This window comes from Mastomys coucha, unplaced genomic scaffold, assembly GCF_008632895.1.
Source record: "Mastomys coucha isolate ucsf_1 unplaced genomic scaffold, UCSF_Mcou_1 pScaffold20, whole genome shotgun sequence".
Taxonomy (NCBI): domain Eukaryota; kingdom Metazoa; phylum Chordata; class Mammalia; order Rodentia; family Muridae; genus Mastomys; species Mastomys coucha.
The window spans coordinates 58,053,059-58,067,363 of NW_022196903.1; the positions used below are offsets into that span (position 1 = coordinate 58,053,059).

A 14,305-nucleotide genomic window follows, 5' to 3' on the forward strand; every position below is an offset into this window, starting at 1 on the left:
CTCTCTCTCTCTCTCTCTCTCTCTCTCTCTCTCTCTCTTTCTCTCTCTCTCTCCCTCCCTCTCTTTCTTTGGCTTTTTGAGACAGAATTTCTCTGTATAGCTCTGGCTGTCCTGGAAATCACTCTGTAGACCAGGCTGGTCCCCTGAACTCAGAAATGCACCTGCCTCTGCCTCCCAAGTGCTGCGATTAAAGGTGTGTGCCACCACTGCCCAACCTTGCCAAATGTTTTAATGTATATAAGTACAGGCTGCCTACTGTGCTAATAAACAATGGAGGATATTTTTCTGATGCAGCTGCACCTCTGTTCTTGCATCCATGCCATCTTCAATCCCACTCCTTTGTATTTGTCTCTGGCTGCCAGTAAATATCTCTAGATTATAAAAGTTACTGAAGATAACTAATTGACATGTTCAAGCATCATTTCTTGTCTGAGAATAGTAGAATGAAATCTCTGTGTTGGTTTTGTAATAAACTATCATAAATGTCACATATAAGGGAGTTTTCCTTGAAATATAGAGATGGTGAAGAGAAATGGGGACTTTAATCCCTATAAAAACAATGCAGCATTTTATATAGAAATGAAAAATAGACTATATAAATAAAATAAAAATAACAGCAAATTTGTAAAGTGACAAGAGACAAAACAGGAAGGATGATATGCATATTTTGAATTTTACTTATTTTATTTCTCTTTTTTAAAATTTTACTGGTTATTTTATTTATTTACTTTTCAAATGCTATCCCCCTTCCAGATTTCCCCTCTGCAAATACCCTATCCAACCTCACCTTCTTCTGCTTTCATGAGGGTACTCCTGCACCCACCCACACCTGCCTCACCACCCTAGCATTCCCCTATATTGGGGCATCAAGCCTTCACAGGAATAAGGGCCTCCCCTCTCCTCCATTAATGCCAGATAAGGCCATCCTCTGCTACATTTGCAGTAAAATATACTTTGATAACATCAGCACTTTTAATATTAGACACTGAAACTAAATCAGGTTATTTATTTGAAACTTTTGAGTGTCATTATTTGCTTATCATTTTCTGAAGAGCCCACTTCTCAACTGATGTTCTGAATGAAAAATAAGAATGAGACTGGAACCTCAGACACTCAGTGCTCAGACTGATGAGAAGATGATTCTATAAAGAGGCGGTATGCTGATTTACATTGGCTTGAAAAGTGTGAGACACAACATTCACAGAAGGGATTAGAGATCTTACCTATTTATTGTATAAAGCCAAAAATATAATATATTATAATATAATATTTAATTGATTTAAAATACTATGCACTTAAATATATTCAATTTCTTAATACATTTAGCTGTATTTTGCTTTTGACTTTGTAACATTTCATGTCACTTGGCAATCATTCAGCTTTGTATTATTATACATAAAAGTCTGGACATAATTAACAATTCTGGTTTTATTTTCCCAAATATGATTATGGATTCAGTTTAATGAACTTATTATGGGTCCCCTATACTTTTATTTTTCATGATTTTGCAAGACTTGTAAGCCCACTCTTCCTTACTATTGCAAACTGTAGAGACCTACAAAGTCATTGTGAAACATTTTTATTTTCATTTTGGAGATTCAGACCCCACCTAAACAAATCCTGCAACCTTGAGCAACAACCCTGATGTATCTGATTTTTAAGTTTTATTGAAAACAAACAAAAATATCTGTGACATTAAAGTTTATTTTCAACTTTTGTTACTAAAGGCCTACTCATTTTTAATTTTATATAATATCTCAAATACTCCAAATCCACAAAAACATATGCATGTACCTCTTTTATAAGCTACAAGAGAGACAGTAGCAAAGACGAACAGTATTTTTACATCTTAAAGTCTGACACAGGAATAAACAACTTACCCATATACTACATAATATACTTCTATTGCATTGTACATTCTGAAAGGTGTCTGGAGATTGATGAGATAAAAATTCTCATTTAATAAGTTAGAGATGGGCAGCGATAAGCCAGGATCCAGGAAATTTCAAACTCTTTTAGATCATTCTGACTCCATCAACTAAATTACCTTTCTCAAAGGTATTTTCAAGGTCTGAAGGAAAGTACTTACAAGGGGTCATTATGACTTTTGGCACCCATCAGAGTAGGTATAATGTCTTGAAGCAAATATAAGGGTCTAAATGCATCACTGTGAGTGTCAAACTGATGCGGAATGCATTCTCCTCCAATTGACCCCTTCTGCTCCTGTCTCTTACCCTCTTATCAGATGACCAGTTGTCAGTGAGCAGGCTATCATTCTAGATAGCAGACTATCAAAACAAAGAGCATGCTACTAACTCTGAAAGCATTTGAGAAGGCTTAGAACTAAAATATTAGCTGTGCCTCACTGTCTAGGGAATTATTAAATAGTGTTGTTGTTTTGATATGTTTTCTCTTTGTTGTAATATTTTTGTGTTAACTTTAAGCATCAATGTCTTTTAATGTTTTCATATTTTCTATAAACCAAGGAGGCCATCTGGATTAATATTATCATCATAAAATCAACCCATGTCAAGGAAATAAAAAAAGACCATTTTCTAGAAATCATCATCTCCAGCTTATAAGGGGAGGTTTCTAGTATAATCCACAACTTAGGCAATGGCTGTATCTACTGTGGTATGCATGTTAGACAAGGTCAAGTATCTATTGTGATATGCATTCTAGACAAAGGGTAGTGTCTAGTATAATATGCAAACTAGACAAAGTATGGTATCTACCATGATGTGCAAGGTAGAAATACATTGTATTCAAAAGAATAAAATAAATGAGTTCAAAATGGCTGGACTCCAATCCTAAGACTCTCCCTATGGCTTGTACCTTACATGAATATGCTATTACTTGATATTGAGGAAGAGGGTCATGATTAGCATAGTACACTGAACAGGCAGATCAAGTAAACTATAATTGTTAACAAATCAATCAAAGCTCATATGCTATTTGTCACTACTATATGAGTAGTATATAGTTTGAGCTTCTCCAAACTGAGCACTATAGCCCATTGTAGTTCTTGGTCTAGTGAGAACTCAGGCGAAGAAATGTGGGCTGTAGAGTGGTGTCTGTGTGAGGACTGGGCTAGGTCCACAGCAAAAAGGGGCCAGCAGTTTGAGAAAATACTAAGTAAGTCTCACTGTGGTTATGAGTCCTTTAATGATGAGTTTGGAGTAATTATATGTGTTTCAAATTGTGAGTGCTGGACTGAAATCCCAACAGTGTCGCTTACTAGTTCTTGGGTATTAGCATAGCTGTTAAAACTCCATCTGCTCAAAAATGTCAGTGAATTTAACTCTTGCTTATCCATAGAAAACAAGTGAGGAGAAAAATTTAAAGTGGCCTATTTGTGGCTCACATTTGGTGAATGCTAACAATTTGTTCCAGACCACTCTATTGGGCTTCTATTTGCATGGCCCTGTAGGTGGTTCCTGAAAGCTAAGACTTCATCTCTCCTTGAATTCAAGTACTTTGGACTAATTAAACCGAATGATGTTGCATGCTTTCTGGGCCAGCCCTGTGGTTAGGAGAATTTTCAGACCTCACAGATTACAGTTTAATCCCCCAGACCTTATATCCTTGAAATTGGTAGAATTTGGCTATTATTGGATATATATCTTTATTTCTCCTGAAATGAAGTTTATTATTCAGAATATACTATATTAAAACTGTTTAGTTGTTCAAATAAGTGTCACATCTGTATGTATAAGTATGCATGTGTGTGTTTTTTTTGTGTGTATGTATGTATGTGTGTATACGTGTGTGTATTTGTGTGTTATTGTCTGTGTGTGTGTGAGGAAGAGAGAGACAAGACAGAGACAGAGATGAGACAGAGACACCCTTGTAATTTCCATCCACAGAAGTTCAGGACATGCTGTTCCCATGTTCTTGCTTTTCAAACTAATGTGTGAGTTTCTTTCTAATCTTAATTAGAAGAAACTCTACTGGACCAAGAAGTGATTTACTTATGTGTTTGTCTTCTAGATGTGTGCAATTTTGTTAATTACAGTGCAGCATCCCATGTGTGGAAAGACATAGTCAAGAGAGCAATAGCTGGTTTGAGTTGGCACGTTTATTTCAGAAGTTCAAAGCAAACAAAATGATTTCAGATTTTATATGCCTGAAATTTTTCTGAGAAGAGGGGTCACATCTTTATCAGGTTACCAAAAGGATTCATGTCCTTAATTTATTCAAAAATTAATGTAATAAATTATTTAGTTTCTGAAATTCATAAGTCCTTTGTCTTAGTCAGGGTTTCTATTCCTGCACAACATCATGACCAAGAAGCAAGTTGGGGAGGAAAGGGTTTATTTGGCTTACTTCCACATTGCTGTTATCACAAGGGAAGTCAGGACTGGAACTCAAGCAGGTCAGGAAGCAGGAGCTGATGCAGAGGCCATGGAGAGATGTTTCTTACTGGCTTGCTCCTCCTGGCTTGCTCAGCCTGCTCTCTTATAGAGCCCAAGACCTCCAGCCCAGGGATAGCACCACCCACAAGGGGTCCTACCCCCTTGATCACAAATTGAGAAAATGCCCCACAGCTGGACCTCATGGAGGCACTTCCCCAACTGAAGCTCCCTTCTGTGATAACTCCAGCCTGTGTCAAGTTGACACACAAAACTAGCCACTACATCCTTCTCAGAAAACATTTGATATCAGTGTGAAAAAGGGGGACCTGGAATTAAGAAATCTGAAGGATTACTCAATTTGTGTTAAAATTAAACATAATTCACATAAAGCAATATGTAAATTTGGACATTCCCTCTTAGAATTGACTTTTGGCATTTTATGGACATTTATAATAATTTATAAACACATACACACACATACATACATACAAAACTAGAGGCTACAAAGTAATACTGGGAGCAGGAGACATAGTCCTCCTCAGGGAGGGGAAGGGTTAATCCAAAACTAAGTCATCAACCCTGAAAACATGCCTAAAAGTAAGATTTACAGGCTGAGCTGGTTGCAGTATGTGTATAGGAATCTATGCATATATACTAATAAATGCAGTAACAATAGAAAGAGAGGTCATGAATTTGAAAGAGAATAAGGAGGAATATATGGGAGACTTGGGAAGAATGAAAGAATGGAAAAATTATTTAATTATAATCTCAAAAATTAAGTAGTAAAAATAATATTCAATACTTTAGAATGTTTTGTTTTATAATGTTCTCTTTGACAGGAAGTTTATTTGTGTCTCAAAGTGCCAGTTAAATTCAAGTGTTTAATAGTATTTTTTATAGAAAAATATGATCCTGTGTATGTGTGTGTATGTGTGTGTGTGTGTGTGTGTGTGTGTGTGTGTACTGTAGAGGAATAAAACACAATGTCTGTGAATTCTAGGAAAGCAACTGCATTTGTAACAGATCCCATCCTGAAACTTTTAGTGTATAGGGGAGCAGAAAATATTTTTTAAAAACTAATGAACTAAAACTATTTTTTATTTCTTAAAATAAACTATTTCCAATGTTTCATGACTCTTATTTACCTTTTCATGAAATTAAAAACTGATATTTGTGTCCGTGTCACATATATAATATTGTCACAAATATTACCAGGTTTACCAAACATTTGTTAAATTGCCACAAAGAAAGTTGCCCAACTATCCTACTTTATAAATCTTGAACTTACTGTTCAAGAAATCTGTTACTCCCTGGAATCCTCTATAGTCAGTCACGTACTATAGAGATAAAGATGAATGAATCAAAATAACAAAAACTAACACCAAATGAAGTCAGAATTATGTTTTAAAGTCACTGTGTCTTAAAGCCTTCACTCTTTGTGCTTTTCATCTTATTGTCTAATTTTTTTCATTAGTACATTCTAGAAGATGTTAATCATTCTACAAAGCACAGGTCTCCTTATGTCCTATTCACACATACTTATTTAGACTGATTCCCAGGTACTCTTTCCTGCCTTCCTGTACCTACACTTACCTATACCCTTATCCATCAAGGATTGCCTTTCAATTTCTGTGTTGAATGCATTCCTTAAAACCTCTTTCTTTCTCCTATCATTTTCTTCCTCCTTTCAGGGCTTCTACCAACATGCACTTCTCTATAACAACACACATTCATATATCACAAGCTAGTGACGTCATTTCAAAGAACTTGTGGTATTTGCCCTCCTGTGCCTACTCACATCACTTTAGATATTTCCAGTTCCATTAATTTCCTGCAGACTTCATTTCATTTTATGGAGGAATATCATTTAGCTTTGTATATTACCTTTGGACTGTCTTGGTCCCACCAGCTGCCCAATGATGATACACAATTTATATTTATTTATGAATGCTTAGAACTTATAGCTTCGGCACCTTTTTAACTCATATAACTTATTAGCCCATTTATTCTAATCCTTGTCAGCAATGTGACCCATTACCTCTCATTCAGTTCCCATATGTTCAACTTCTTCCATGTCTGGTTGGCTAATTCTGTCCCTCTCAAATCTTCCCACAATTTCTATCTCTGCCAGGATGTCCCACCTTTCCTCTCTGGCCTCAGCTATAGTTTTGTCAGTTCTACAGTCCTCAGAAAGTTAGAGAAATAGAGATTTTCAAAATAAGGTGCAGGCACCTAACAATCAGAATAACACTTTGCTGGCACAGATATTAAGGTTTGCATAATATAAGGACAAATTTTACACCATGCCCAAGAATAGTACCTCAACAGTTTATGTATTACATTTTCATTATTTGTTCTTGTGTTGGTGGACATCTACTTTGGGTTCGTGTGTCTATTATTGTAGACACTAATTAAGCATGGATTGCAAATGTCTCTGTAGTAGGGTACAAGAAATATAAACTCACTTATAAATCTATAAAGTTGCTTTGGCTTTTGACACATTTTCTAATTCATAGTAAATGCAAATGGAATGAAGTTTCCTGATAACATCTGTTTGATGTGCATGATCATTTCTACAAGGGAGATTCATAAGGTTTGAAATTGCTGAGGTGAGTAAATCACTGGAGCACACGATCAGTCTACTGTACAAATAGATTTTTTCCAGGAGTAAGTTTCTGAGAGACACAATTCCCCCACCACGACCACCCCCATGAACTAGAGAAAACTTTGATGTGCACTAACAGGTTTTGTATGTTGATCAGGTTTCATATGAGCTTGAAAGAAGGACAATCCAGAGACTGCTCCACCTGGGAATCTTTCCCATATTCAATCACCAAACCCAGATACTATTGTGGATGCCAGTAAGTGCTGAATGACAGGAGACAACCTGACTAATACAGAAGTAGAGGCTCACAGCCATCCACTGGACTGAGCACAGGGTTCCCAATGAAGGAACTAGAGAAGGGACCCAAGGAGCTGAAGGGTTTTCAGCCCCTTCAGATGAACAACAATTTGAACTAACTAGTACCCTCAGAGATCACAGGGACAAAACCACCAACCAAAGAGTACACATTGTGGGACTCACGGCTCCAGCTGAATATGTAACAGAAGATGTCCTACTCAGTCATCAATGAGAAGAGAGGCCCTCTCTGTGAAGGTTCTATGCCCCTGTGTAGGGGAATGCCAGGGCCAGGAAGAGGGAGAGGGTGAGTTGGTGAGCAGGGGGAAGGGAGATGGAACAGGGTTTTTATTTTTTTCTCAGAGGGGAAACCGGGAAAGGAGATATCATTTGAAATATAAAGAAAATATCTAATAAAAATAAAATAAAATAATCATCTACTTCTCACAAAAAAAAAAGAAAGAAAGATCAGTTTGAAAGGCAGACATGGAAACTGCTTATGCTTACATTGCCCTGTGGGTCTCAGGTAAGTGTAACGAGATGATAGAACTTTTGTTGAACCACTCTTACCTATGCTGTTCAGAGCACTGAAACGTGCATTTCTTTCAGTCAAGAGACAAACTATATAGTGTTAAATAAAAATTTCAAAGACAGGGAGCTAGTACCTCTAACAGTAGTGCCCTTTCGCCGATTTACTGCAGCCAGTGATCTGTGAATGAGCAAGCGTGGGGACTCAGTTTCATCTGTGGCCAGACATGCAAGGTTATATTAGCCAATTCCTTTGTACATTTTTATAAAATTACTAAAAAGTGAGTATCATATTCTCAATTTTAAAACTTGGGGGAGAAATAGTAGTATGAATTGAGGTTCAGCACCAACGTTCTCAATGAGCTTTCCTTTCTTGGGAGAAAAAAACAAACTGTAGCTCAATAAGAAGTATAATTAACTCTTATTTGACTAAATAGAGGTATCATTCTTTGAACAAAAATAGCTTAGTAAATTAACAGAGAAACATTAAAGTTTTCTTTCCCTGTTTTTCTCTAAACATTAGAATAACCTATTAGTTATGATATAAATTAAAATAATAGTTCCACTTAATACGAATTCACCTAAAATAAGTTCTCTCTCTCCTCTCCCTCTTTGTCTTCTTTCCCCTCTCTCTCCCCCTTCTCTCTTTCACACACACACACACACACACACACACACACACACACGTGAAAACATAAGAAATTTACCAATATTTAATTTTATAAAGCAAATATAGTTTCAAGTTTTATAAAGCAAAAAAAGTTTCAAGTTAAACTTGAAAACACAAAACTGAAATGGTTTTGCTAGCCATTAGATCCTTAGTACTTAAGTATACATACTTACTTTGATTTAATAATATTATGGTAGGATATATACATTAGCCAGTCATTACAAGATGCTCTGCTATATCCAGCTAATAATTTTATATCAACACTAATTTTGAGAATGTGACTTCAGTACAAAGAAAATAAAAAACAAAAACATTTTTCAGGTAAGCCTTCATTAGTATTAATTGCTTTTATTTTCTTATAAAAAATAATCTCTCGTCTACAGCCATACCACCCTGAACATGCCCGATCTTGTCTGATCTCAAGGCTAAGTAGGGTAGGGCCTGGTTAGTACTTGAATAGGAGACTGCCTGGAAATTCTGGGTGCTGTAGGCTTTTAAAAAAAAATCTCTCTGAAACTATAACCCAAGATCTTCAGATTTATTATTATTAGTAATATAATCATCTCATAAAATAAGTACAGGGGAGCCCAGTAATGGAGGAAACAAAGAAAATGCATATTGGTTTTGTGCAAAATAGTCATATAAAGCTTAATATATACAAAATATTTAGAAATAGTTTGCATACTAGTTTTAACCTGCCTAATTATACTAAGGCAAAATTTTCTGAATTTAACTTTTATAAACTGTATGAGATACACATAGTATTCAGTTTCCACAGGCATGACCACACAAATACTGGAAGCATTACAGATGGGAATACATTGGATGTATGTGCGTGTCTTTTTTGTTTCCAGTTTCTGCTTCCTTCCAAACAAGTGCAAGGAATAGACATGCCAATAATGGTGTGGGACAGGTAGCAGGATAAACCTTTAAAAATGCTTTCTATGACTTTGAAAAAGATATCATTCTTTACTTCTTAACATAATTTTTATTGATTCAATATGGATTTAATAAGATGAAATCCTACCTATTTCTCTGTCCTTCTATACCCACCATCTAGCCGTGTAACCTCTCATGCAAAAAGAAAATACAAAAAAATAAATTAAATGAAAAAGTAAAGGAAAAACTCACCATGGAAGCTGCAATGTGTCATGGTATGTCATACAGTCTACACTTTTCCCAAACAGATTCACTTGCAACTGTTCATTGCAAGGAGTCATTAGTCTGCTTTGAGGCTTCTAGATTCTGGTAAATCATAAATACTAAACCCTCATGTACCTTGATACCTTGCTGTTGCTCTGAGTCACGGAGATACTCTGCTTTGAATCCCCATGTGCTCCAGTAGCTCATTGATGTCATCGTGTTAGGGTAGGCCAGCTTGAAGGCCTGGATCTGGTAGCTGACTTGCGCAGCCTGCCAGCTTTCCTGGACCCATGCCACCAAGGGCAGCTCTCCCATATGGCCCAGGTAAGGGACAGAGATTCATGCACAGCAGGAATGTCCACAAAAGTATGTTAGTGTGTATTATATCTGAAACTTCAATCAAGGAGCTGTTTATGCTTGGAGATTCAGTTTACATCTTTCTCTACTCCTGAATGGAGGGAATATATTAAGCTTCAAGAGATCTTAATTAGAACTTTAGGACAAAAGATGCTCTACAAACAAAAAAAGAAAAAGAAAAAGGGGAAAAGAGAAGGTAATTGCTTTGTAATCAAAACAAAATATAATAAAGGGACTTTCATTGTTTTTAATGCCTATGTTTCTAATGATATTAATGTGGCTATTGATACATTTTACAGCAATGTAAGTAAAGTAATGGGTCTGATGTTAGAAAGCATAGGTGTTCTTCCATGGTAACACCATGCTTTCAAACATTCAGACCTGTACACAATCTCTGATGTCTGAAACTTTCCCTGGTGATACTACTATACACACTTCCTAAATATCTTCATTTTATTGGACATTAGAGGTGACAAGCAGAGTCTGGCATGATTTTCTCACCTCTAGCAGCATCTGTACCCACATCTGTGCCCTTCACTTATCCTGTAACAAAAAGTTACACATTTGGGGCATCCCTTCAATCTTCATGTGACTTCTGCAATCGCCATCACACCTCAGAACCACCTGTACACAGGCAAACTCATTCATCTCAGTGCCTCTCTTCCCTTAGCATCCCTTTCAAAGGTGGCAAATTCTTACCCTCACTTCACACTATACAAATCTCTAAGCACTAGGACTTCTCTGATCCTGTACTGTCCTCTCCTCCCTTTAGAGCGCAATCTTTCTGGGAAATGCACATATTTTCACTCTCTTGGTCTCAGTTGCCTTGCTTTTCTGTCCACAGCCTCCTACCATCTACTGAATTAGTCTTGTTGAGGATGATCACAATCTCCTTCATGAAAAACTGGGTGATCATTTCTTGTTCTTATATTACATTAGAACTTGTTTCATTAATGCATTACTCATTCATAAAGCTATTTTTCAATTTTATTTTAGATTAAAATTGTTGGTCATTTTATTTTGTGTTGTTCTTTGTTAGGTACCTCAAGACTCCACCTCCTACTTCTCTCCTAGTTTTAATTTAACTGGATCTAGTAACCACATGTTTGGCATACTCCAGGGTATCTGATTCTATGTAGTCTTATGCTTAGGCTTCTGTGAATGTGCCATGTGGACTCCTGCTATGCTATCTATCCATCAATGAGAGATATCTAATAGGAATTCACAATAGATGTTTTCAAATGAGAGCTGTTGAATTTCCCTTGGCAACATGTTCCTCTACTGTCTTAAGTTTTTAATCTTAGTGTATGGCATGTTCATATACCATAATGATTAGTCCACAAACATATGAGTCCCTCTTATAAAAAATAAAAAAGAACTTCTATCTACATCTCCTTATGATGTAAGTGTCCTATGGCTATCACTTTAGAGTAAATGCCAAATTGTATCCCCTTTCCCCAATGGCCGCTTGTTCAGATAACTTATGTGACAATGAGATTACTTAGATGCATGCACCTTCTGAAATGCAAGGTATTTTTTGACTATTTCCTGAAAACTGCAACAATACTTACAATATTCAAATGTAAACAATACTCTTATCCTCAATATAACTGAAGGAAACCAATCAAGCAAATACTTGCATATTCCTGTGTAGAGGAACATCCACTGCAATAAGAACAAAATGAAGACATGTCCAAAATACATACACAGATCCCAGCTGATGAGTAACAAAAACAAAAGTATACACGTATAACACAAGATTATTTCGTCTTTAAAAGGAATGAAACATCAATCCATGCCACAGCATCAATCAGTGTAAGAATGTTTGCTAAAGGAAGATGCCAGCCACAGAAAGGTGCCTGACCTGTGCCTCTGTACACATGAAATGTGCAGAAGACCTACTGCACAAAAAGCCAAGCTCATGGCTCGGCTCTTCACTGACAACAACCCCTCCTAAGGTGAGGCATACTCTGCTCTGTGCTGTGTCTTGGTCAGTCAGCATTTTCACTCAGTTCACAGTTTGCTTTATATTATGCTACTCTATAAATAACATTCATTTTTAGTAATACATGCTCATGCATGTGCAAACACACACACAGAGACACACAAAGACACATATAAAATTAGTATTAAGACTTTTTACAGGTAAAACTAACAAAAACTATTTTATGAAATTATATTTATATTGACATTTGTTAATTCTTGGGCAAAAAAAAGTGCTTACAATATTAAATGACTGTAACTCAGCTGTAAGAAATGAAAGTACCCTGATCTGTGTGGAAACAGCCTGTGAAATGTTCTTAGTTTCAAATATCAATGCAAACAACTTACCATGCTTTCTTTTTTACTTCTCTCTTGTAATAATTAATGTAAGTTTGAATTGGTACTGTGGCTTGTTTGTTTTATTGAGTTATTTGGCTGGCTGTGCTTTTAAGGGAAGAGGAGAGGGTGTGAATCTTGCAGAGTGATTAAACCTTCTCCTTCCAGATGCATTTCCTAGAAAAGTCTGTGTCTTTGTTGATGTTGTCATTGTCATTGTCTTATTGTTGCCATTGTCATCAAGAACATTATAGAAAGCTGCTTTGGGATTCTTTTTCTTCTTCATGATGTCAACAGATTCTAAACAGAAACTCTTCCTGTGAATGATCACATGCAGCTGCACCCAACTCTGTCAGAAATTTTAGGAAATGGGCCCATTGAGCTTCATTTCAAAAATATTCAGAGAAGTGGCTCATGGGCCTTTGTTAAGGCTTGCCTAATGTTCATGGATGACTATTTGTTCTTTTCATGTAGTATCAGGTCCACAGCAAAATAGCCTTGGCTTCCTATTTTTAAGTCAATAGGCACAAAAATATCACACCCAAAGCATTTCTAAGTAAGTATCTATTTTGTTTTCATTACTATTAAAACAAAAGGAAATACTATTAGTTCTATCTGTTTCACCTATTAGAACCATTGTAGATGGAAAGGTGATGCCTGAGTGCTTATAAGTGAACTGGAATCCACCCATAAGCTAAGTAGACCCTCTTTCCTACATCAGGAAAAAGCAATGCATATAGCATGTTGCAAGCAGCTTGGTTTCTCAACAGGCAAATAGGAGTGAGTCATAGCTGATCTGGAGGTAAAGTCACCTCTGTACAGCAAGGAAATAAAAACATGTTCTGGTGAGGGGACAGAATTGAAGGATGCACAATAACAGCCTTGACATGAATTGATCACAGCCACTCTTGTAATGGACAAGGAAACCGAAACCTGAATGTGAGAGAGAAATGCCTATTTAAGATTTTTTCAGGGCTGGAGAGATGGCTCAGCGGTTAAGAGCACAGACTGTACTTCTAGAGGTCTGGAGTTCAAATCCCAGCAACCACATGGTGGCTCACAAATAAATATTGACATCTTTTTTTTTGATAAAGCATACTCTGTGCATTTGAGGGATTTTCTGTGACATTTGGAGCTAGGTAAATAATTGTCAATTATTTATCTTTGTATCTATTTACTAATTGATCATATTGCATCATTAAATAAAACATATTAATATAACTATGATTTCTCCTAACCAAGAATAACTTTTTTGTAATAAGTTATTTAAAATTTTCTTTATGCTACTTTGAAAGATAGAACACCTCATAATTGACAGCAGTCATGCTGATGGGTAATGAATGTCACACTGTATTTCTATCTATCAGGAACTTACTGATCTTGATCAACAAATCTACAATGTTTCCCTTTCCATTTCTCTAGGCTATGTTCAGAGAAACCTGTAAATCAGTAGAATCATAATGGAAAACAATATGAAAGATCCTGGAATATCTAAAGGTTTAGAGCTGGATGTGTCCAGCAGTCCTATTCTCGTTAGGAATCAATGTCAATAAAGTCAGGAGTGCCTTACCCATTACAGTATTATTTGTAATAGCCAAAATAAAGAAACAATCTGTGTTCATCAAAAGATAAATAAGAAAATGTAGTATAATTCTGGTGAGATAGATGATTTACTTACTTGCATCTAAAAATTCCTTTACTCAGTGGAAGGAAAGAACCAAATCTCATAATGTGTCCTTTGACCTCCATGTGGATTCCATGTACTACAAAATGAATGAATGAATGAATGAATGAATGAATAAATAATAAAATGAAAAAAATTAAAAAGAAAATGTAATAGAGTATACACGTGAATCATTTCAGCCAATCACTGGAAGGGAGTTGCTATTTGTAGCAAAATGAGTGAACTTAGATTTCATTATGCTAAGTGAAATGGACCAGTCTCAGAAGTAAACGCTCCTGTACATCATGGGACTTAGTGATGCTAAACTTACAGACAGAGTGTGGTTCTGCTTGCTTTGTGGTGATTGTACG

The 14,305-nt window shown here is 36.2% G+C and overlaps 1 protein-coding gene and 1 pseudogene across 2 annotated transcripts in view; both read left to right on the forward strand.

Annotated features, from left to right (window-relative positions):
- Positions 1-14,305, forward strand: part of Grid2 (glutamate ionotropic receptor delta type subunit 2) — a 1,405,618-nt gene that overhangs the window by 561,036 nt on the left and 830,277 nt on the right. The gene's annotated exons all lie outside the window — the stretch shown is intronic.
- LOC116100187 lies at positions 8,828-8,945 on the forward strand (annotated as a pseudogene).